Raw genomic sequence first — 22,432 nt, forward strand, 5'->3', positions numbered from 1 at the left:
CACGATCGTTTAGTATTCTGCTATTGCTTTCTTCATGACTTATACATGTTCCTATGACTATGAGATTATGCAACTCCCGTTTACCGGAGGAACACTTTGTGTGCTACCAAACGTCACAATGTAACTGGGTGATTATAAAGGTGCTCTACAGGTATCTCCAAAGGTACTTGTTGGGTTGGCGTATTTCGATATTAGGATTTGTCACTCCGATTGTCAAAGAGGTATCTCTGGGCCCTCTCGGTAATGCACATCACTTAAGCCTTGCAAGCATTGCAACTAATGAGTTAGTTGCGGGATGATGTATTACGGAACGAGTTAAGAGACTTGCCGGTAAAGAGATTGAACTAGGTATTGAGATACCGATGATCGAATCTCGGGCAAGTAACATACCGATGACAAAGGGAACAATGTATGTTGTTGTGCGGTTTGACCGATAAAGATCTTCGTAGAATATGTGGAATCCAATATGAGCATCCAGGTTCCGCTATTGGTTATTGACCGGAGACGTGTCTCGGTCATGTGTACATAGTTCTCGAACTCGTAGGGTCCGCACGCTTAACGTTTTGATGATGGTTATATTATGAGTTTATATGTTTTGATGTACCGAAGGTTGTTAGGAGTCCCGGATGTGATCAAGGACATGACGAGGAGTCTCGAAATGGTCGAGACATGAAGATTGATATATTGGAAGCCTATGTTTGGATGTCGGAAGTGTTCCGGGTGAAATCAGGATTTTACCGGAGTACCGGGAGGTTACCGGAACCCCCCGGGAGCTTAGTGGGCCTATATGGGCCTTAGTGGAAATAGAGGGAAGCAAGGGGAGTGTGGGGCGCGCCCCCAAGGCCCAAACCAAATTGGTTTAGGGCAAGGGGGGCCGGCCCCCTCTTTCCTTCTTCTCCTCTCTCTTTCCTTCTCCCGAATCCTATTCCAACTAGGAAGGGGGGGGGGAGTCCTACTCCCGGTGGGAGTACGACTCCTCCTAGAGCACCCTCTCCCTGGCCGGCCGCACCCCCCTTGCTCCTTTATATACGGGGGCAGGGGGGCACCCCATAGACACAACAATTGATCTCTTGATCTCTTAGCCGTGTGTGGTGCCCCCCTCCACCATAATCCACCTCGATCATATCGTAGCAGTGCTTAGGCGAAGCCCTGCATCGGTAGGACATCATCATCATCACCACGCCGTCGTGCTGACGAAACTCTCCCTCAACACTCGGCTGGATCAGAGTTCGAGGGACGTCATCGGGCTGAACGTGTGCTGAACTCGGAGGTGCCGTGAGTTTGGTACTTGATCGGTCGGATCGTCAGGACGTATGACTACATCAACCGCGTTGTGATAACGCTTCCGCTTTCGTTCTACGAGGGTACGTGGACACACTCTCCCCTCTCGTTGCTATGCATCACCATGATCTTGCATGTGCGTAGGATATTTTTTTTGAAATTACTACGTTCCCCAACAGTGGCATCCGAGCTTGGTTTTATGCGTTGATGTAATATGCACGAGTAGAACACAAGTGAGTTGTGGGTGATGTAAGTCATACTGCTTACCAACATGTCACACTTTGGTTCGGCGGTATTGTTGGATGAAGCGGCCCGGACCGACATTACACGTACGCTTACGCGAGACTGGTTCTACCAACGTGCTTTGCACACAGGTGGCTGGCGGGTGTCAGTTTCTCCAACTTTAGTTGAACCGAGTGTGGCTACGCCTGGTCCTTGCGAAGGTTAAAACAACACAAACTTGACAAACTATCGTTGTGGTTTTGATGTGTAGGTAAGAACGGTTCTTGTTTAGCCCGTAGCAGCCACGTAAAACTTGCAACAACAAAATAGAGGACGTTTAACTTGTTTTTGCAGGGCATGTTGTGATGTGATATGGTCAAGACGTGATGAGATATAAGTTGTTGTATGAGATGATCATGTTTTGTTGAAGTTATCCGCAACTGGCAAAAGCCTTATGGTTATCTCTCTATTGCATAAGATGCAAGCGCCAAATAATTGCTTTACTTTATCGCTATGCGATAGCAATAGTTGCAAGAGCAATTGTTGGCGAGACGACCATGTGACGACACATTGATATAGATCAAGATGATGGAGATCATGGTGTCATGCCGGTGACGATGGAGATCATGACGATGCTTTGGAGATGGAGATCAAAGGCACAAGATAATGATGGCCATATCATGTCACATATTATGATTGCATGTGATGTTTATCTTTTATACATCTTATTTTGCTTAGTTCGGCGGTAGCTTTATAAGATAATCTCTCACTAAATTATCAAGGTATAAGTGTTCTCCCTGAGTACGCACCGTTGCGAAAGTTCTTCGTGCTGAGACACCACGTGATGATCGGGTGTGATAGGCTCTACGTTCAAATACAACGGGTGCAAAACAGTTGCACACGCGGAATACTCAGGTTAAACTTGACGAGCCTAGCATATAATAGATATGTCCTCGGAACACGGAGACCAAAAGGTCGAGCGTGAATCATATAGTAGATATGATCAACATAGTGATGTTCACCATTGAAACTACTCCATCTCACGTGATGATCGGACATGGTTTAGTTGATATGGATCATGTGATCACTTAGAAGATTAGAGGGATGTCTGTCTAAGTGGGAGTTCTTAAGTAATATGATTAATTGAACTTTAATTTATCATGAACTTAGTCCTGGTAGTATTAGCATATCTATGTTGTAGATCAATAGCTCGCGATGTTGCTCCCAGTTTATTGTGTTCCTAGAGAAAAATTATGTTGAAAAATGTTAGTAGCAATGATGTGGATTGGATCCGTGATCTGAGGATTATCCTCATTGCTGCATAGAAGAATTATTTCTTTGATGCACCGCTAGGTGACAGACCTATTGCAGGAGTAGATGCAGACGTTATGAACGTTTGGCTAGCTCAATATGATGACTACTTGATAGTTTAGTGCACCATGCTTAACGACTTAGAATCAAGACTTCAAAGACGTTTTGAATGTCATGGACCATATGAGATGTTCCAGGAGTTGAAGTTAATATTTCAAGCAAATACGCGAGTTGAGAGATATGAAGTCTCCAACAAGTTCTATAGCTAAAAAGATGGAGGATAATAGCTCAAGCAGTGAGCATGTGCTTAGATTGTCTGGGTACTACAATCGCTTGAATCAAGTGGGAGTTAATCTTCCAGATAAGATAGTGATTGATAGAATTCTCTAGTCACCATCACCAAGTTAGTAGAACTTCGTGATGAACTATGATATGCAAGGGATAACAGAAATGATTCCCAAGCTCTTCGTAATGCTGAAATCGAAAAAGGTAGAAATCAAGAAAAATCAAGTGTTGATGGTAGACAAGACCACCAGTTTCAAGAAAAGGGCAAAGGGAAGAAGGGGAACTTCAAGAAGAACGGCAAGCAAGTTGCTGCTCAAGTGAAGAAGCCCAAGTCTGGTCCTAAGCCTGAGACTAAGTGCTTCTACTGCAAAGGGACTGGTCACTAGAAGCGGAACTGCCCTAAGTATTTGGTGGATAAGAAGGATGGCAAAGTGAACAAAGGTATATTTGATATACAGATTATTGATGTGTATTTTACTAGTGTTCGTAGCAACCCATCGGTATTTTATACTGGTTCAGTTGCTAAGAGTAGTAACTCGAAATGGGAGTTGTAGAATGAACAGAGACTAGTTAAGGGTGAAGTGACGATGTGTGTTGGAAGTGGTTCCAAGATTGATATGATCATCATCGCACACTCCCTATACTTTCGGGATTAGTGTTGAACCTAAATAAGTGTTATTTGGTGTTTGCGTTGAGCATGAATATGATTTGATCATGTTTATTGCAATACAGTTATTCATTTAAGTAAGAGAATAAATTGTTGTTCTGTTTACATGAATAAAACCGTATATGGTTACACAACCAATGAAAATGGTTCGTTGGATCTCGATCATAGTGATACAAATATTCATAATATTAAAACCAAAAGATGCAAAGTTAATAATGATAGTGCAACTTATTTGTGGCACTGCCGTTTAGGTCATATTGGTGTAAAGCGCATGGAGAAACTCCATGCTGATGGACTTTTGGAATCACTTGATTATGAATCACTTGATGCTTGCGAACCATGCCTCATGGGCAAGATGACTAACACTCCATTCTCTGGAACAATGGAGCGAGCAACTGACTTATTGGAAATAATACATACTGATGTATGCGGTTCGATGAGTGTTAAGGCTTATGGCAAGTATCATTATTTTCTGACCTTCACAGATGATTTGAGCAGATATGGGTATATCTACTTGATGAAACACTAGTCTGAAACATTTGAAAAGTTCAAAGAATTTTAGAGTGAAGTGGAGAATCATCGTAACAAGAAAATAAAAGTTTCTACAATATGATCGCAGAGGTAAAATATTTGAGTTAAGAGTTTGGCCTTCAGTTAAAACAATGTGAAATAGTTTCACTACTCACGCCACCTTGAACACCACAATGTAATGGTGTGTTCGAACATCATAACCGTACTTTATTAGATATGGTGCGATCTATGATGTCTCTTACCGATCTACCACTATTGTTTTGGGTAAATGAATTAGAGACAACTGCATTCACGTTGAATAGGGCACCATCTAAATCCGTTGAGACGACACCGTATGAACTATGGTTTGGCAAGAAACCTAAGCTGTCGTTTGTTAAAGTTTGAGGTTGCAATGCTTATGTGAATTTTTTCAACCTGATAAGCTCAAACCTAAATCGAAGAAGTGCGTCTTCATAGGATACCCAAAAGAAAATGTTGGGTACACCTTCTATCACAGATCCGAAGGCAAGATATTCGTTGCCGAGAATGGATCCTTTCTAGAGAAGGAGTTCCTCTTGAAAGAAGTGAGTGGGAGGAAAGTAGAACTTGATGAGGAAACTGTACCCGCTCCCTTATTGGAAAGTAGTTCATCACAGAAATCTGTTCCTGTGACTACTACACCAATTAGTGAGGAAGCTAATGATGATGATCATGTAACTTCAGATCAAGTTACTACCGAAACTCGTAGGTAAACCAGAGTGAGATCCGCACCAGAGTGGTGCGGTAATCCTGTTCTAGAGGTAATGTTACTAGACCATGACGAACCTGCGAACTATGAGGAAGCGATGGTGAGCCCAGATTCCGGAAAATGGCTTGAGGCCATGAAATCTAAGATGAGATCCATGTATGAGAACAAACTATGGACTTTGATTGACTCGCCCAATGATCGACGAGCCATTGAGATAAATGGATCTTCAAGAGGAAGACGGACGCTGATAGTAGTGTTACTATCTACAAAGCTAGAATTGTCGCAAAAGGTTTTGACAAGTTCAAGGAGTTGACTACGATGAGACCTTCGCACTCATAGCGATGCTTAAGTCTGTCCAAATCATGTTAGCAAATTGCCACATTTTATGAAATCTGGCAAATGGATGTAAAGACTGCATTCCTGAATGGATTTCTGGAAGAAGAGTTGTATATGATGCAACCTGAAGGTTTTATCGATCCAAAGCATGCTAACAAAATATGCAAGCTACAGCGATCCATCTATGGGCTGGTGCAAGCATCTTGGAGTTGGAATATACGCTTTGATAAGTTGATCAAAGCACATAGTTTTATACAGACTTGCGGTGAAGCCTGTATTTACAAGAAAGTGAGTGGGAGCACTACAACATTTCTGATAAGTATATGTGAATGACATATTGTTGATCGGAAATAATGTAGAATTATTCTGCAAAGCATAAAGGAGTGTTTGAAAGGAGTTTTTCAAAGAAAGACCTCGGTGAAGCTGCTTATATTTTGAGCATCAAGATCTATAGAGATAGATCAAGACGCTTGATAAGTTTTTTCAATAAATACATACCTTGACAAGATTTTGAAGTAGTTCAAAATGGAACAGTCAAAGAAAGAGTTCTTGCCTGTGTTACAAGGTGTGAAGTTGAGTGAAGACTCAAAATCCGACCACTGCAGAAAATAGAAAGAGAATGAAAAGTCATTCTCTATGCCTCAGTCATAGGTTCTATAAAGTATGCTATGTTGTGTACCAGACCTATTGTGTACCTCACCAAAAGTATGGCAAGAGGGTACAATGGTGATCTAGGAGTAGATCACTGGACAACAGTCAAAATTATCCTTAGTGGAATAAGGATATGTTTCTCGATTATGGAAGTGAAAATGGTTCGTCGTAAAGGGTTACGTCGATGCAAGTTTTGACACTGATCCAGATGACTCTAAGTCTCAATCTGGATACATATTGAAAGTGGGAACTATTAGCTAGAGTAGCTCCTTGCAGAGCATTGTAGACATGGAAATTTGCAAAATACTTACGGATCTGAATGTGACAGACCCGTTGACTAAAATTATCTCACAAGCAAAACATGATCACACCTTAGTACTCTTTGGGTGTTAATCACATAGCTATGTGAACTAGATTATTCACTCTAGTAAACCCTTTGGGTGTTGGTCACATGACGATGTGAACTATGGGTGTTAATCACATGGTGATGTGAACTATTGATGTTAAATCACATGGCAATGTGAACTAGATTATTGACTCTAGTGCAAGTGGGAGACTGGAGGAAATATGCCCTAGAGGCAATAATAAAGTTATTATTTATTTCCTTATATCATGATAAATGTTTATTATTCATGCTAGAATTGTATTAACCGGAAACATAATACATGTGTGAATACATAGACAAACAGAGTGTCACTAGTATGCCTCTACTTGACTAGCTCGTTAATCAAAGATGGTTTAGTTTCCTAACCATAGACATGAGTTGTCATTTGATAAACGGGATCACATCATTAGGAGAATGATGTGATTGACTTGACCCATTCTGTTAGCTTAGCACATGATCGTTTAGTATTCTGCTATTGCTTTCTTCATGACTTATACATGTTCTTATGACTATGAGATTATGCAACTCCCGTTTACCGGAGGAACACTTTGTGTGCTACCAAACGTCACAACGTAACTGGGTGATTATAAAGGTGCTCTACAGGTGTCTCCAAAGGTACTTGTTGGGTTGGCGTATTTCGAGATTAGGATTTGTCACTCTGATTGTCGCAGAGGTATCTCTCGGCCCTCTCGGTAATGCACATCACTTAAGCCTTGCAAGCATTTCAACTAATGAGTTAGTTGCCGATGACGAGATTGAACTAGGTATTGAGATACCGACGATCGAATCTCGGGCAAGTAACATACCGATGACAAAGGGAACAACGCATGTTGTTGTGCGGTTTGACCGATAAAGATCTTCGTAGAATATGTGGGAGCCAATATGAGCATCCAGGTTCCGCTATTGGTTATCGACCGGAGACGTGTCTCGGTCATGTCTACATAGTTCTCGAACCCGTAGGGTCCGCACGCTTAACGTTATGATGACGGTATATTATGAGTTTATATGTTTTGATGTACCGAAGGTTGTTCGGAGTCCCGGATGTGATCAAGGACATGACGAGGAGTCTCGAAATGGTCGAGACATGAAGATTGATATATTGGAAGCCTATATTTGGATGTCGGAAGTGTTCCGGGTGAAATCAGGATTTTACCGGAGTACCGGGAGGTTACCAGAACCCCCCGGGAGCTTAATGGGCCTATATGGGCCTTAGTGGAAATAGAGGGAAGCAAGGGGAGTGTGGGGCGCGCCCCCGAGGCCCAAACTGAATTGGTTTAGGGCAAGGGGGGCCGGCCCCCTCTTTCCTTCTTCTCCTCTCTCTTTCCTTCTCCCGAATCCTATTCCAACTAGGAAAGGGGGGAGTCCTACTCCCGGTGGGAGTAGGACTCCTCCTAGCGTGCCCTCTCCCTGGCCGGCCGCACCCCCCTGCTCCTTTATATACGGGGGCAGGGGGCACCCCATAGACACAACAATTGATCTCTTGATCTCTTAGGTGTGTGCGGTGCCCCTCTCCACCATAATCCACCTCGATCATATCGTAGCGGTGCTTAGGCGAAGCCCTGCGTCGGTAGGACATCATCATCGTCACCAGGCCGTCGTGCTGACGAAACTCTCCCTCAACACTCGGCTGGATCGAAGTTCGAGGGACGTCATCGGGCTGAACGTGTGCTAAACTCGTAGGTGACGTGCGTTCGGTACTTGATCAGTCGGATCGTGAAGACGCATGACTACATCAACCGGGTTGTGATAACGCTTCCGCTTTCGGTCTATGAGGGTATGTGGACACACTCTCCCCTCTCGTTGCTATGCATCACCATGATCTTGCGTGCGCGTAGGATTTTTTTTTGAAATTACTACGTTCCCCAACATCATTTCCTTAGACCATGAGATTTTGCAACTCCCGGATACCGTAGGAATGCTTTGGGTGTGCCAAACGTCACAACGTAACTAGGTGGCTATAAAGGCACACTACGGGTATCTCCAAAAGTGTCTGTTGAGTTGGCACGAATCGAGACCGGGATTTGTCACTCCGTGTGACGGAGAAGTATCTCTGGGCCCAGTCGGTAATGTATCATCATAATGAGCTCAATGTGACTAGTGAGTTAGCCACGGGATCATGCGTTAACGAATGAGTAGACTTGCCGGTAACGAGATTGAACAAGGTATAGGGATACCGACGATCGAATCTCGGGCAAGTAACATACCGATAGACAAAGGGAATTGTATACGAGATTGATTGAATCCCCGACATCGTGGTTCATCCGATGAGATCATCGTGGAACATGTGGGAGTCAATATGGGTATTTAGATCCCGCTATTGGTTATTGGCCGGAGAGATGTCTCAGTCATGTCTGCATGGTTCCCGAACCCGTAGGGTCTACACACTTAAGGTTTGGTGACGCTAGAGTTGTAATGGGAAATAGTATGTGGTTACCGAAGGTTGTTCGGAGTCCCGGATGAGATCTCGGACTTGACAAGGAGTTCCGGAATGGTCCAGAGGTGAAGATCGATATATTGGACGAAGGGTATTGGAGTCCGGAATTGTTCCAGGGGTACCAGGTGACGACTAGCGTGTCCGAAAGGGGTTTCGGAGGCCCCGACAAGCGTTGGGGGGCCTTATGGGCCAAGGTGAGGGGGCACATCAGCCCACTAAGGGGCTGAGCGCCCCTCCCACCCCAGCTCATGTAACTTGGAGAGGTAGGGGCGCCTCCCCTAGGGCAGCCACCCCTCCCGGCTTGGGGGGCAAGTTTCCTATGGGTGGGGGCACCCAAACCCATCTAGGGTTTCCCCTATGGCCACCGCCCCTCCCCTAGGGAACCCTAGGGCGCCTCCTCCACTCCCTTCCCCCTATATATAGTGAGGGAGAGAGAGGGCAGCCACACCCCCTTCCCTGGCGCAGCCCCTCCCTCCTCCAACTCTTCCTTCTCCTCCGTAGAGCTTGGCGAAGCCCTGTAGGAATACCACAAGCTCCACCACCACGTCGTCGTGCTGCTGGAGTCCTCCCTCAACTTCTCCTCTCCCCTTGCTGGATTAAGAAGGAGGAGACATACCGGGGCTGTACGTGTGTTGAACACGGAGGCGCCGTCCGTTCGGCGCTAGATCGGATCTTCCGCGATTTGAATCACCGCGAGTACGACTCCATCAACCGTGTTCTTGTAACACTTCAACTTAGCGATCTTCAAGGGTATGAAGATGCACTCCCTCTCTCTCGTTGCTAGCATCTCCTAGATTGATCTTGGTGACACGTAGGGAAATTTTGAATTATTGCTACGTTCCCCAACACTTATGTGTTTTGGCATTTGAAACGCGAAGAAATTTTAGGTGCAAACAAATTCTTTCATGCATTTACTGATTTTCAGCTAAATGACACTCAAATTGAAAAACACTTCAAATGAACTCTGAAAAGGTTGAAAGTTGGCATGGTGTCATAATTTCACCCACATAGCATGTGCAAAAAAGTAGAGAGGGTTACGACAAAAACTGGATGCACTTCGTGTACAAAATGGACAATCTCTTTCGAAGTATCAGGGTTTCGGACAAAAACTGATCTGGTACAAAGGCATTTCATTTTTTAAATAACCTAAGTATTACCAAATTGAATATAATTATAAAACACACTAATATTAAACATAAGAAAAATAATCACTAAAAGTCTATTTTGAGGTTAAGGTATTCACAAACTAGTGATTCACACAAATTTCAAATATTCAAATTTGAAAACTACCGACACTAACAAATAGTTTGTATTCTTTTGTACCTAAAGCAAAAATATTCACAAAGAAACTCTAAATATAGAAAAAAACAACTCAAAAATAAATAAAAGAAAATAAATAAGGCAGAAAAGAAAAAGAAGAAGAAGAAAGTAAATAAAAAAACCCGCCTACTGGGCCACAGTGGCCTGCATACGACTAGAAACCCAACCTCTAGTTGGGCCAGGATGGAAGCCCGCTCGCCTAGTAGGCCCAACAGGGCATCGCAGTAGAGGTAGGCCCAGAAGGCCTGCTTTAGAGAGGAGCTCGAGACAGCAGCGGTGGCGAGGCTAATAAGCAGGTGCGGGCGCCCCTCGGCTAACGAGGTGGGACTAAACTTCTGCGCCCCTCGCCTGGCAGCGCACCACCTTTAGTACCAGGTGGTGGCTCCAACCAGTACTAAAGGGGGGGGTCTTTAGTACTGGTTGGAGCCACGACCCGGTACTAAAGGGGTGCCGTTCCCGCCGTTTGGCCTGGACAAATTTGACCTATAGTACCGGTTGGTGGCTACACCCGATACTAAAGGTCCCTCCTATATAAACAACACTTGAAAAAATTTCATTCCCCCTCTGTTTCTTCCTTTGTTTCTCCATTGACGACGCACCGCCTGCCCCGCTCGATCGACGCCGTGACCGCCCCTGTCGCGCGCCGTTGCCGTCGGCGCCCCCGTCCCCGTTGCCGCCCCCGTCTATGTCGCCGCCCCCGGGTCGCCGCCCCCGGCACGTTGCTGAAGGAAATATGCCCTAGAGGCAATAATAAGGTTATTATTTATTTCCTTATATCATGATAAATGTTTATTATTCATGCTAGAATTGTATTAACCGAAAACATAATACATGTGTGAATACATAGACAAACAGAGTGTCACTAGTATGCCTCTACTTGACTAGCTCGTTAATCAAAGATGGTTATGTTTCCTAACCATGAACAAAGAGTTGTTATTTGATTAACGAGGTCACATCATTAGTTGAATGATCTGATTGACATGACCCATTCCATTAGCTTAGCACCCGATCGTTTAGTATGTTGCTATTGCTTTCTTCATGACTTATACATGTTCCTATGACTATGAGATTATGCAACTCCCGTTTGCCGAAGGAACATTTTGTGTGCTACCAAACGTCACAACGTAACTGGGTGATTATAAAGGAGCTCTACAGGTGTCTCCAATGGTAGATGTTGGGTTGGCGTATTTCGAGATTAGGATTTGTCACTCCGATTGTCGGAGAGGTATCTCTGGGCCCTCTCGGTAATGCACATCACATAAGCCTTGCAAGCATTGCAACTAATGAGTTAGTTGCGAGATGATGTATTACGGAACGAGTAAAGAGACTTGCCAGTAACGAGATTGAACTAGGTATTGGATACCGACGACCGAATCTCGGGCAAGTAACATACCGATGACAAAGGGAACAACGTATGTTGTTATGCGGTCTGACCGATAAAGATCTTCGTAGAATATGTAGGAGCCAATATGGGCATCCAGGTCCCGCTATTTGTTATTGACCGGAGATGTGTCTCGGTCATGTCTACATTGTTCTCGAACCGTAGGGTCCGCACGCTTAACGTTACGATGACAGTTATTATGGGTTTATGCATTTTGATGTATCGAAGGTTGTTCGGAGTCCCGGATGTGATCACGGACATGACGAGGAGTCTCGAAATGGTCGAGACATAAAGATTGATATATTGGAAGCCTATGTTTGGATATCGGAAGTGTTCCGGGTGAAATCGGGATTTTACCGAAGTACCGGGAGGTTACCGGAACCCCCCGGGGACCATATGGGCCTTAGTGGGCTTTAGTGGAAAGGTGAAAGCGGCAGCCCAAGGTGGCTGCGCGCCTCCCCCCCTCCCCTAGTCCTATTAGGACTTGGAGAGGTGGCCGGCCCCCTTCTCTGTCTCTCCCCACTTGAGGGTTCCTATTCCAACTAGGATTGGGGGGGGGGGAGTCCTACTCCCAGTAGGAGTAGGACTCCTCCTGGCGCGCCCCAAGGCTGGCCGCACCTCTCCCCCCTTGCTCCTTTATATACAGGGGCAGGGGGCACCTCTAGACACACAATTGATCCCCGTGATCGTTCCATAGCCGTGTGCGGTGCCCCCTGCCACCATATTCCACCTCGATCATATTGTAGCGGTGCTTAGGCGAAGCCCTGCGACGGTAGAACATCAAGATCGTCACCACGCCGTCGTGCTGACGGAACTCTTCCCCGATGCTTTGCTGGATCGGAGCCCGGGGATCGTCATCGAGCTGTACGTGTGCTAAGAACTCGGAGGTGCCGGAGTAACGGTGCTTGGATCGGTCGGATCGGGAAAATGTACGACTACTTCCTCTACGTTGTGTGATCGCTTCCGCAGTCGGTCTGCGTTGGTACGTAGACAACACTCTTCCCTCTCGTTGCTGTGCATCACCATGATCTTGCGTGTGCGTAGGAAATTTTTTGAAATTACTATGTTCCCCAACAGTGGTATCAGAGCCTAGGTTTTATGGTTTGATGTTATTTGCACGAGTAGAACACAAGTGAGTTGTGGGCGATATAACTCATACTGCCTACCAGCGTGTCATACTTTGGTTCAGCGGTATTGTTGGACGAGACGACCCAGACCAACATTATGCGTACGCTTACTTGAGACCGGTTCCCCCGGCGTGCTTTGCACACAGGTGGCTTGCGGGCGACTGTCTCTCCAACTTTAGTTGAACCAAGTGTGGCTACGTCCGGTCCTTGCGAAGGTTAAAACGGAGTCTATTTGACAAACTATCGTTGTGGTTTTGATGCGTAGGTGAGATTGGTTCTTGCTTAAGCCCGTAGCAGCCACGTAAAACTTGCAACAACAAAGTAGAGGACGTCTAACTTGTTTTTGCAGGGCATGTTGTGATGTGATATGGTCAAGGCATGATGCTAATTTTATTGTATGAGATGATCATGCTTTGTAACCGAGTTATCGGCAACTGGCAGGAGCCATATGGTTGTCGCTTTATTGTATGCAATTCAATTGCGAGGTAATGCTTTACTTTATCACTAAGCGGTAGCGATAGTCGTAGAAGCATAAGATTGGCGAGACGACAACGATGCTACGATGGAGATCAAGGTGTCGCGCCGGTGACAATGGTGATCATGACGGTGCTTTGGAGATGGAGATCACAAGCACAAGATGATGATGGCCATATCATATCACTTATATTGATTGCATGTGATGTTTATCTTTTTATGCATCTTATCTTGCTTTGATTGACGGTAGCATTATAAGATGATCTCTCACTAAATTATCAAGAAGTGTTCTCCCTGAGTATGCACCGTTGCCAAAGTTCGTCGTGCCCAGACACCACGTGATGATCGGGTGTGATAAGCTCTACGTCCATCTACAACGGGTGCAAGCCAGTTTTGCACACGCAGAATACTCAGGTTAAACTTGACGAGCCTAGCATATGCAGATATGGCCTCGGAACACGGAGACCGAAAGGTCGAGCGTGAATCATATAGTAGATATGATCAACATAACGATGTTCACCATTGAAAACTACTCCATCTCACGTGATGATCGGTTATGGTTTAGTTGATTTGGATCACGTGATCACTTAGAGGATTAGAGGGATGACTATCTAAGTGGGAGTTCTTAAGTAATTTGATTAACTGAACTTAAACTTATCATGAACTTAGTGCCTGATAGTATCTTGCTTGTTTATGTTGATTGTAGATAGATGGCTCGTGCTGTTGTTCCGTTGAATTTTAATGCGTTCCTTGAGAAAGCAAAGTTGAAAGATGATGGTAGCAATTACACGGACTGGGTCCATAACTTGAGGATTATCATCATTGCTGCTCAGAAGAATTACGTCCTGGAAGCACCGCTGGGTGCCAGGCCTGCTGCTGGAGCAACACCAGATGTTATGAACGTCTGGCAGAGCAAAGCTGATGACTACTCGATAGTTCAGTGTGCCATGCTTTACGGCTTAGAATGGGGACTTCAACGACGTTTTGAACGTCATGGAGCATATGAGATGTTCCAGGAGTTGAAGTTAATATTTCAAGCAAATGCCCGGATTGAGAGATATGAAGTCTCCAATAAGTTCTATAGCTGCAAGATGGAGGAGAACAGTTCTGTCAGTGAGCATATACTCAAGATGTCTGGGTATAATAATCACTTGATTCAATTGGGAGTTAATCTTCCAGATGATTGCGTCATTGAAAGAATTCTCCAATCACTGCCACCAAGCTACAAGAGCTTCGTGATGAACTATAATATGCAAGGGATGAATAAGACTATTCCCGAGCTCTTCGCAATGCTGAAAGCAGCGGAGGTAGAAATCAAGAAGGAGCATCAAGTGTTGATGGTCAACAAGACCACTAGTTTCAAGAAAAAGGGCAAAGGGAAGAAGAAGGGGAACTTCAAGAAGAACGGCAAGCAAGTTGCTGCTCAAGAGAAGAAACCCAAGTTTGGACCTAAGCCTGAAACTGAGTGCTTCTACTGCAAGCAGACTGGTCACTGGAAGCGGAACTGCCCCAAGTATTTGGCGGATAAGAAGGATGGCAAGGTGAACAAAGGTATATGTGTTATACATGTTATTGATGTGTACCTTACTAGAGCTCGCAGTAGCACCTGGGTATTTGATACTGGTTCTTGTTGCTAATATTTGCAACTCGAAACAGGGACTACGGAATAAGCGGACACTAGCAAAGGACAAGGTGACGATGCGCGTGGGAAACAGTTCCAAAGTCGATGTGATCGCGGTCGGCACGCTACCTCTACATCTACCTTCGGGATTAATATTAGACCTAAATAATTGTTATTTGGTGCCAGCGTTGAGCATGAACATTATATCTGGATCTTCTTTAATGCGAGACGGTTATTCATTTAAATCAGAGAATAATGGTTGTTCTATTTATATGAGTAATATCTTTTATGGTCATGCACCTTTGAAGAGTGGTCTATTTTTGATGAATCTCGATAGTAGTGATACACATATTCATAATGTTGAAGCCAAAAGATGCAGAGTTGATAATGAAAGTGCAACTTATTTGTGGCACTGTCGTTTAGGTCATATTGGTGTAAAGCGCATGAAGAAACTCCATACTGATGGACTTTTGGAACCACTTGATTATGAATCACTTGGTACTTGCGAACCGTGCCTCATGGGCAAGATGACTAAAACACCATTCTCCGGTACTATGGAGAGAGCAACAGATTTGTTGGAAATCATACATACCGATGTATGTGGTCCGATGAATATTGAGGCTCGTGGAAGATATCGTTATTTTCTCACCTTCACAGATGACTTAAGCAGATATGGGTATATCTACTTAATGAAACACAAGTCTGAAACGTTTGAAAAGTTCAAAGAATTTCAGAGTGAAGTTGAAAATCATCGTAACAAGAAAATAAAGTTTCTACGATCTGATCGTGGAGGAGAATATTTGAGTTACGAGTTTGGTGTACATTTGAAAAATTGTGGAATAGTTTCGCAACTCACGCCACCCGGAACACCACAGCGTAATGGTGTGTCCGAACGTCGTAATCGTACTTTATTAGATATGGTGCGATCTATGATGTCTCTTACTGATTTACCGCTATCGTTTTGGGGTTATGCTTTAGAGATGGCCGCATTCACATTAAATAGGGCACCATCAAAATCCGTTGAGACGACGCCTTATGAACTATGGTTTGGCAAGAAACCAAAGTTGTCGTTTCTTAAAGTTTGGGGCTGCGATGCTTATGTGAAAAAGCTTCAACCTGATAAGCTCGAACCCAAATCGGAGAAATGTGTCTTCATAGGATACCCAAAGGAGACTGTTGGGTACACCTTCTATCACAGATCCGAAGGCAAGACATTCGTTGCTAAGAATGGATCCTTTCTAGAGAAGGAGTTTCTCTCGAAAGAAGTGAGTGGGAGGAAAGTAGAACTTGACGAGGTAACTGTACCTGCTCCCTTGTTGGAAGGTAGTACATCACAGAAAACTGTTTCTGCGACAACTACACCAATAAGAGAGGAAGCTAATGATGATGATCATGAAACTTCAGGACAAGATACTACTGAACCTCGTAGATCAACCAGAGCAAGATCCGCACCAGAGTGGTACGGTAATCCTGTTCTGGAAGTCATGCTACTAGATCATGATGAACCTACGAACTATGAAGAAGTGATGGTGAGCCCAGATTCCGCAAAATGGCTTGAAGCCATGAAATCTGAGATGGGATCCATGTATGAGAACAAAGTATGGACTTTGGTTGACTTGACCGTTGATCGGCAAGCAATTGAGAATAAATGGATCTTCAAGAAGAAGACTGACGCTGACGGTAATATTACTGTCTACAAAGCTCAACTTGTCGCAAAAGGTTTTCGACAAGTTCAAGGAGTTGACTACGATGAGACCTTCTCACCCGTAGCAATGCTTAAGTCTGTCCGAATCATGTTAGCAATTGCCGCATTTTATGATTATGAAATTTGGCAGATGGATGTCAAAGCTGCATTCCTGAATGGATTTCTGGAAGAAGAGTTGTATATGATGCAACCAGAAGGTTTTGTCGATCCAAAGGGATCTAACAAAGTGTGCAAGCTCCAGCGATCCATTTATGGACTGGTGCAAGCCTCTCGGAGTTGGAATAAACGCTTTGATAGTGTGATCAAAGCATTTGGTTTTATACAGACTTTTGGAGAAGCCTGTATTTACAAGAAAGTGAGTGGGAGCTCTGTAGCATTTCTGATATTATATGTGGACGACATATTACTGATTGGAAATGATATAGAATTTCTGGATAGCATAAAGGGATACTTGAATAAGAGTTTTTCAATGAAAGACCTCGGTGAAGCTGCTTACATATTAGGCATAAAGATCTATAGAGATAGATCAAGACGCTTAATTGGACTTTCACAAAGCACATACCTTGCCAAGATTTTGAAGAAGTTCAAAATGGATCAAGCAAAGAAAGGGTTCTTGCCTGTGTTACAAGGTGTGAAGTTGAGTCAGACTCAATGCCCGACCACTGCAGAAGATAGAGAGAAAATGAAAGATGTTCCCTATGCTTCAGCCATAGGCTCTATCATGTATGCAATGCTGCGTACCAGACCTGATGTGTGCCTTGCTATAAGTTTAGCAGGGAGGTACCAAAGTAATCCAGGAGTGGATCACTGGACAGCGGTCAAGAACATCCCGAAATACCTGAAAAGGACTAAGGATATGTTTCTCGTATATGGAGGTGACAAAGAGCTCACCGTAAGAGGTTACGTTGATGCAAGCTTTGACATTGATCCGGACAATTCTAAATCGCAAACCGGATATATGTTTACATTAAACGGTGGAGCTGTCAGTTGGTGCAGTTCTAAACAAAGCGTCGTAGCGGGATCTACATGTGAAGCGGAGTACATAGCTGCTTCAGAAGCAGCGAACGAAGGAGTCTGGATGAAGGAGTTCATATCCGATATAGGTGTCATACCTAGTGCATCGGGTCCAATGAAAATCTTTTGTGACAATACTGGTGCAATTGCCTTGGCAAAGGAATCCAGATTTCACAAGAGGACCAAACACATCAAGAGACGCTTCAATTCCATCCGGGATCTAGTCCAGGTGGGAGACATAGAGATTTGCAAGATACATACGAATCTGAATGTTGCAGACCCGTTGACTAAGCCTCTTCCACGAGCAAAACATGATCAGCACCAAGGCTCCATGGGTGTTAGAATCATTACTGTGTAATCTAGATTATTGACTCTAGTGCAAGTGGGAGACTAAAGGAAATATGCCCTAGAGGAAATAATAAGGTTATTATATATTTCCTTATATCATGATAAATGTTTATTATTCATGCTAGAATTGTATTAACCGGAAACATAATACATGTGTGAATACATAGACAAACAGAGTGTCACTAGTATGCCTCTACTTGACTAGCTCGTTAATCAAAGATGGTTATGTTTCCTAACCATGAACAAAGAGTTGTTATTTGATTAACGAGGTCACATCATTAGTTGAATGATCTGATTGACATGACCCATTCCATTAGCTTAGCACCCGATCGTTTAGTATGTTGCTATTGCTTTCTTCATGACTTATACATGTTCCTATGACTATGAGATTATGCAACTCCCGTTTGCCGGAGGAACATTTTGTGTGCTACCAAACGTCACAACGTAACTGGGTGATTATAAAGGAGCTCTACAGGTGTCTCCAATGGTAGATGTTGGGTTGGCGTATTTCGAGATTAGGATTTGTCACTCCGATTGTCGGAGAGGTATCTCTGGGCCCTCTCGGTAATGCACATCACATAAGCCTTGCAAGCATTGCAACTAATGAGTTAGTTGCGAGATGATGTATTACGGAATGAGTAAAGAGACTTGCCAGTAACGAGATTGAACTAGGTATTGGATACCGACGATCGAATCTCGGGCAAGTAACATACCGATGACAAAGGGAACAACATATGTTGTTATGCGGTCTGACCGATAAAGATCTTCGTAGAATATGTAGGAGCCAATATGGGCATCCAGGTCCCGCTATTGGTTATTGACCGGAGATGTGTCTCGGTCATGTCTACATTGTTCTCGAACCGTAGGGTCCGCACGCTTAACGTTACGATGACAGTTATTATGAGTTTATGCATTTTGATGTACCGAAGGTTGTTCGGAGTCCCGGATGTGATCACGGACATGACGAGGAGTCTCGAAATGGTCGAGACATAAAGATTGATATATTGGAAGCCTATGTTTGGATATCGGAAGTGTTCCGGGTGAAATCGGGATTTTACCGGAGTATCGGGAGGTTACCGGAACCCCCCGGGAACCATATGGGCCTTAGTGGGCTTTAGTGGAAAGGTGAAAGGGGCAGCCCAAGGTGGCTGCGCGCCTCCCCCTCCCCTAGTCCTATTAGGACTAGGAGAGGTGGCCGGCCTCCTTCTCTCTCTCTCCCCACTTGAGGATTCCTATTCCAACTAGGATTGGGGGGGAGTCCTACTCCCGGTAGGAGTAGGACTCCTCCTGGCGCGCCCCAAGGCTGGCCGCACCTCTCCCCCCTTGCTCCTTTATATACAGGGGAAGGGGGCACCTGTAGACACACAATTGATCCCCGTGATCGTTCCATAGCCGTGTGCGGTGCCCCCTGCCACTATATTCCACCTCGATCATATTGTAGCGGCGCTTAGGCGAAGCCCTGCGACGGTAGAACATCAAGATCGTCACCACGCCGTCGTGCTGACGGAACTCTTCCCTGACGCTTTGCTGGATCGGAGCCCGGGTATCGTCATCGAGCTATACGTGTGCTAAGAACTCGGAGGTGCCGGAGTAACGGTGCTTGGATCGGTCGGATCGGGAAAACGTACGACTACTTCCTCTACGTTGTGTGATCGTTTCCGTAGTCGGTCTGCATTGGTACGTAGACAACACTCTCCCTTCTCGTTGCTATACATCACCATGATCTTGCGTGTGCGTAGGAAACTTTTTGAAATTACTACGTTCCCCAACAGTCGCCGCCCCCCATCTCCGCCCCCGTCGTCTCGCCTCGCTGTCGCCGTCGTCCCGCTGTGAGCTCTCCCCCCTCTCCCTCGCCCCCGGCCACCATGGCTGCCCCTCCCGAGCCCACACACACACATGCATGATGAACACACACACACACACACACATTTTCTTAAGTTAATTAGTATATATGTATTTTTGTATGTTTAATTAGTTTAGATATTTTAGATTATTATTTTTTCACTAGTATATATGTATGAATGCATGTTAGATGGATGTAATTAGTGTTTAATTAGTATGGATTTTTTTTGTATATAATGTTGTTTTCTATTTTTAATGGATGTATAGAAGTTGCTTTTTCTGTTTTTAGTGTTAGATGCTTAATTAGTGTTTCTCTTGCATATCCTAGTATAGAAAAAAATTACATATAAAAATTTGCATAAGAAAAAGTTGACCATATATATATTTGTTAGACGAAGGACTAGGAGAAGTTGCATAGGAAAAAGTTGCTCAAAATTTCCTAATAAAATGACCTTGCATATATAGGATTTTTTTCATAAGAATTTGTTATCGACGTCAACGATGCCCGGCCCGCATCCTCGCAGTCGACCCGTTCACGACGACATCCTGGTTTAGAGGACCCATGTCGGGACTGGGCTCCGCTGGCTGGCACTAGGAGGTGCTACCTTCAGGGGCTCGCCGCTTGGTGAGGAACCCGGCCCTGGGTCCCGTCGTCGACCCTGAGCTCCTTTGGTGGCGTTCGCATGGGCCACGTTCGGTGCAGAGGGAGCCGGCCCCGCCAGAGGTGGTGCGTCACCGTGTCAGGGAAGAGGACGAGCACGCTCGTCGCTACATGGATGCTATGGACGTCAGGTTCTCCAATACATGGTAGGTTCTTTGGGAGATGACCAGAGCTATGATCCTGTGATGGTTCCTTCTCTTTGGGTGTCCACCGCCCGCGCCTCAGGAACCGCGAGTGGCCTAGATTCTTCTGTAGTATTCGATCTTTGCTAGCTAGCTAGTGATGTATTCGATATATAATATTCGAGACAATGCATTCGAGATTATATATATTATTCGAGACAATGTATTCGAGATTATGTACTATGATTCGGTTTCTACTTATTGATTGCATGCATGCATTGTAATTTGAATACTAAATTGTTTTATATTTCTTCTGGATTGGTTAAATAAAAGCTATGAAGGACAATACCGACAGAGAGGGAGAAGAGGTCCTGTTTGAGATCATACGCTCCCCTCGCGGGTCAGAGGATCAGAATGAAGATGATGACAGCTCCCATTATCTGAACAATACCGGGGAGGGTGATGATATGATATTCGATCGCGACGACCGAATTGATGAAGTCATAAACTATGATGATGATGATGATGATGACGCCGAAAATGATGATCTTGAAATAACAGAGACCGACGAGGTATATTTATATAAGTAGGCATCTGATGATCATCACATGTTTTTAATGATTTGAAGATATATTAACAAATCGATCTTTCTTCTTTCAGCCCTCTGGATCGAGCAAATCTTCTACAGGCAGCAGGACAGTGCGAGGCTCGGGCAAAAAGTTGAAGGAGGGCGTAAAGTACAACATCGATGCCATCAAAGCTAATGGCGAACCTAGTGCGCCTAAGAACATTGCGAACAAGTTCATTCCTCAGTGCGGAGTTCTTGTGACGGACCAACTCCCGATCTCCACTCAAGAATGGAAAGAGCCAACAAAGAAACATCCAGATCTTACTTGGGTCAATGACAGAGCAAAATCAACGCTTTGGGAATCTCTCATGGAACATTTCACCCTACCAGATCATTTCTCTGATGCATATGTGCAGAAAGTCAAGGACGCTGCTCTTAGGAAGATGGCAATTGCATTCAACACCCACAAGAAAAAAATATGGACCAAGTACGTCGAAGGAGGAAAGAAGACTCCAGAATTCAAGGGAACACTGGCCCGCTTTCGTGAAATTCAAGAAATCAGAATTATCTAAGGAACGGTCAAGAAGAAATAAGGCCAATGTCGCAAAAAAGAGCAGTTCCATAGGCTGGGGCCAGGTGGCTATGCGGTGGCAATGCCTAAGTGGGATAAGTCTGAGCAAGAGATGCAGGCTGCATAGGTCACTCCAATTACATTGAGCTGCCCCCCAGGTGCAGAACTTGGTTCTATGTGCATGGGGGGGGTGTTGGACCCGAAGACAGGCCAGGTTTCAAAGAAGGCATGTCTTAAAGGAGCCGAAGATAAGTTACTTGATGCAATAGAAGATGCTCGAAAGGGGGTGTTCACGCCCAACAGAGAGAAAGATGAGCTTTCGCGCGCCCTAGGAAATCCTGAACACCCGAGAAGAACACGAGACAAGGGTGTTGTTCCGTGGTATGAGGGCTTTTCAGATTGGAACGCCGACTACAGAAGCCGTGCAGGAAGGAAGATGGAGGAGGAGAAGAAGAGGAAGCTGGAGGAGGAGCAGAGGAAGTAGGAAGCAAAACGCCTTCAAGGCATAGAAACAGTGCACGCGGACTTGGCACACAAATTCCAATGGCAGCAGTAGCAGATCGACTCACTTAGCCAGGAAAGGGGGTCTCAGCAGCGGCAGCAGCTAGCGGATGATCCAACATTGGATAGCACCGTCCCATCCATGCCGAGAAGCAGTGTGGGTTCCGCCCTAGGCGATGCACTGCTGGATAGATACCCTGTGGATGACATCATGGAGAACACTAACTGTGAGCTACACTTCAAAATGAAGAACATATCCATGAAGGTGGCGGACGCCATTGCTTATACAAATTCCCCCGAAGCAACCTTCCATTGCAACCCGATTCCAGTTGGCTATGCTCGTGTCC

Source organism: Triticum dicoccoides, chromosome 6A (genome assembly GCF_002162155.2).
Source record: "Triticum dicoccoides isolate Atlit2015 ecotype Zavitan chromosome 6A, WEW_v2.0, whole genome shotgun sequence".
Lineage (NCBI taxonomy): Eukaryota > Viridiplantae > Streptophyta > Magnoliopsida > Poales > Poaceae > Triticum > Triticum dicoccoides.